The sequence below is a fragment of the Brassica oleracea genome, chromosome C4 (assembly GCF_000695525.1).
Source record: "Brassica oleracea var. oleracea cultivar TO1000 chromosome C4, BOL, whole genome shotgun sequence".
NCBI lineage: Eukaryota > Viridiplantae > Streptophyta > Magnoliopsida > Brassicales > Brassicaceae > Brassica > Brassica oleracea.
Window position 1 is genome coordinate 45,649,568 of NC_027751.1, and position 4,173 is coordinate 45,653,740.

Sequence of the window (4,173 nt, forward strand, 5' to 3'; positions counted from 1 at the left end):
ATTTAATTATAATATTTTTATTTTATATTTGAAAGATAAATGAATTTTCTTTCAAACAATATTTTTGTAAATGTATTTTTTAAAAATAATCAATTAAAATTGTTATTATCATTGAATATCATTATTTTTGACATAATTTGAGTTTTTGTTTACATCAAAACTTATCTTATTTTAGGATAATTTTAATTTAAAATGTAATTTTCATATTTTTGAAACAAATTCTAAAAATATTTTTTAAATATTTTGTTATAATTGTTAAAAAAAATATTGAGTTGCATTTCAAATAAAAAGGTAAAGATATTAAAAATATTCTAATTAAAATATGTAAGATTTAATATAGTTTTAAGGAAATTGTCAAAAAAAAAAAATTACACATAAAATAATCATGATTTTTGTTAACTGGGCGGATCATTATTTATATGATATCGCACACGAAAGAAAATTTCTGTTTTTAAAATTATCTAATTAACTCTATACTCATTTTTTTTATATTTTTTATATGATATCACACATTCGTAAAAAATTAGATAGTTTAAGATGCAAAAAAAAATTATTTACTTAATGAATATAATATGAACAAATATTACAAATACATCATTTAATAAAATAAATAATAAAAACTGAAAATTGCGCGCGGGTCAGGGTTTAGTGTATTACTAAATAAGAAGCGACTGACTTTCGGAACAAGGAAGAAATACCATATTACACTACAAGAAAACACGCCTGTTGCAAGAGAAATTTGCGGAGGAAAAAATTCCTCGCAAATTTGCAACAGATCTGCAAGCGCATTGCGACGAAAAAAAAATTTCGCTCGCAAATTTGCGTCAAAATATTTTCCTCGCAAAGTTGCAACTAATTTGTGAGACTTTTCCGCAAACTCACGCAAAACCGTCGCAAATTTGCGATAGACGTTGTCGTCGCAAATCTGTTACAAATTTGCAAGGAATTTGCGTGTGAATTGCAATACCATATACGTTCGTTGCAATTCCGTCACAAAAAAACAGATAGGTTGGTGATACACTTTTTTTTGTTTTGTGTAACTGATTTATGAAAGGCATTTAATCTCGCAAAAAACGGATAGGTGTACACGTTTTTTCTAAGTGTAACTAATATTTGCAAGGGACAAATCTCTCTCGCTAATCCCTTGCAAAGGGGAGAGGCATCGCAATTCCGTTGCAATATATGTTGCAATTCCGTTGCAAGTGTCTTGCAAATATTTTTCAGATGTCTATATATAGCAGCTGTGAGAAGTGAGCGAACATTGAAACAAAAAAACGAAAAAAAGAAAAGAAAACGAAAAAAAAGAACAAAAAGTTGAGATAAATATATTGCCGTGTGTTGTGAGTAAGAAAAAAAATAAAAAGTTGAGAGAAAAATGGCGTCCAGACATGAAATATACGCGTTACGGGCATGGATGTACAATCATAAAGATCTAGAGACTGGTGAAGTGACGAAGGAGTATCGGGCTGGACTACGAGGATTCTTACAACAAGCAACTAACCAACCATTCGCAAGGGAACATGGTAAAATCTTTTGTCCCTGTAGAAAATGCAATAACGAGCCATATTTAGAAATAGATACTGTGAAGAGGCGTCTATATAATAGAGGATTTAGACCAAACTACTAAATATGGTTTTTGCATGGGGAAGGTGCATCAAGTAGTAGTACGGGTCAGGGATTTGAACTGCCAAATTATAATGCAAATTATTATGATCCTCATGAGCCAAATATGTTTAGAAATAATGCGGGTGATGGGTATGAGCAAAATATGTTTGGAAATAATGCGGGGGATGGGTATGAGCAACAGGGAAATAGGTATCATGATATGGTTACAGATGCATTGCATGAAGCTGGTATTCCTGATAGTAGTAGGGAAGAACCTAATATAGACGCACAACGGTTTTATAATATGTTAGACGCTGCCAATGAACCCATCTACGAAGGATGTAGAGAAGGGCTTTCTAGATTATCACTAGCATCAAGGATGATGACCATTAAAAGTGATCATAATCTAAATGAGAAGTGCATGGATTCGTGGGCTCAACTCATTAATGAGTATTTACCAGAAGGTAATCTTGCTGCTGATAATTTCTATGAAATTCAGAAGCTAGTTGCGGATCTTGGTCTACCATCTGAAATGATTGATGTATGCGTTGACAACTGCATGATTTACTGGAAAGATGATGAAAAACTGACGGAATGTCGATTTTGTCAAAAGCCAAGATATCAAGAAACCACAGGAAGGAATCATGTGCCGTACAATCGTATGTGGTACTTACCGATCACAGATAGATTGAAGCATTTATACCACTCAGAAAGGACAGCCGCGTCGATGAGATGGCATGCCCAACATTCAGTGAAAGATGGCGACATTACACATCCCTCAGATGCGAAGGCATGGAAACACTTTCAAACCGTATATTCCAACTTTGCGAGTGAGTTTAGAAACGTTTATCTTGGCTTATGCACAGAAGAATTTAGTCCATTTGGTATATCTGGAAGGCAATACTCTTTATGGCATGTCATCTTGACGCCATACAATCTCCCTCCGGAGATGTGCATGCAAAGAGAATTTTTGTTCTTGAGTATTCTAGTGCCTGGTCCAAAACATCCAAAGCGAGCACTTGATGTTTTTTTGCAACCTTTGATTCATGAGCTGAAACTGTTGTGGTATTATGGCGTGCAGACATGGGAATACTCGCAGCAACAAAACTTTAATATGTGTGCAGTGCTTATGTGGACTATTAGTGACTTCCCCGCATATGGAATGTTATCGGGTTGGACCACACATGGAAGATTATCATGTCCATATTGTATGGATATGACAGATGCTTTTCAGCTGAAAAATGGGAGGAAGTCATGTTGGTTTGGTTGTCACCATAGGTTTCTTCTGCCGCATCATACATATCATAAGAACAAGAAATTGTTTAGGAAAAACAAGGTAGTGCATGTTCCTCCCCCAGTAATGCAATCAAGAGCATCTTTGTTATAGCAGATTGATTATTACGGTGCTAAGGAGACATGTAAAGTTGGGGGAAATTGGAACACTCCACCTAACATGCCAAACAGATATACGACATCTCATAATTGGCATAAAAAGATCATATTTTGGGAACTTCCATATTGGAAGGATCATCTCTTAAGGCACAACCTTGATGTGATGCACATAGAGAAGAATGTTTTTGAGAATATCATGAACACTCTTTTGGATGTGAAGGGGAAGAGTAAAGATAATTTGAAATCGAGGTTGGATTTGACAGAGTTATATGCAAGACCAGAGCTGCATGTGACAAGAGAAGGAAAATTACCAGTTGCGAATTTTAGATTGTCTGGGGTGGCGAAGCAAAAGTTGTTTGACTGGGTAAATTCTGATGTAAAGTTTCCAGATGGATATGTGTCAATATTCTCAAGATGCACGGAGCAAGGAAAAAAAATTTCTGGTATGAAGAGTCACGACTGTCACGTTTTCATGCAGTGGCTCCTACCGTTCGCAATGACGGAGCTATTACCGAAACATGTCCATGAAGTAATAGCTGGTGATAAAAGTGACTTTTAAAATTATGTATAAATTTATTGTCTTTGTTAATTGAAATAATATTTTTGTTTGATGATGAATTTGTAGGAGTTGGAACATTTTTTAGGGATTTATGCACTCGAACATTGACTGAGGATGGGATCGAGTTGTTAGCCAAGAATATTCCGATTTTGCTTTCCAATCTGGAAAAAGTCTCCCCCCCCATCTTTTTTGACGTAATGGAAAATCTCATGATTCATCTACCTCTTGAAGCGGCTCTTGGGGGCCCTGTGCAATTCCGATGGATGTATGTATTTGAGAGATTCATGGGATATCTCAAAAATTTTGCCAAAAATCTTGCCAAAGTCGAGGGTTCGATAGTTGCAGGAAGTTTGACGGTGGAAACTTCGCACTTTACATCCTACTACTTTATCCCAACCGTTAGAACGAAGAAGACCGCTCCCAGACGATACGACGACGGAGGAGTTTCACCTTCATATCTTGTTAAAGACGTTCCTGACATATTTTGTCAGATTGGAAGACTTGCTGGCAAAGTGAGAGAAGTTTGGTGGGAAGATCATGCACATGCTCATGTGGCTCACATTTATATTGTGCGAAACATTGACTACTTGCAGGAATTTGAAAGGTACTCATACAAA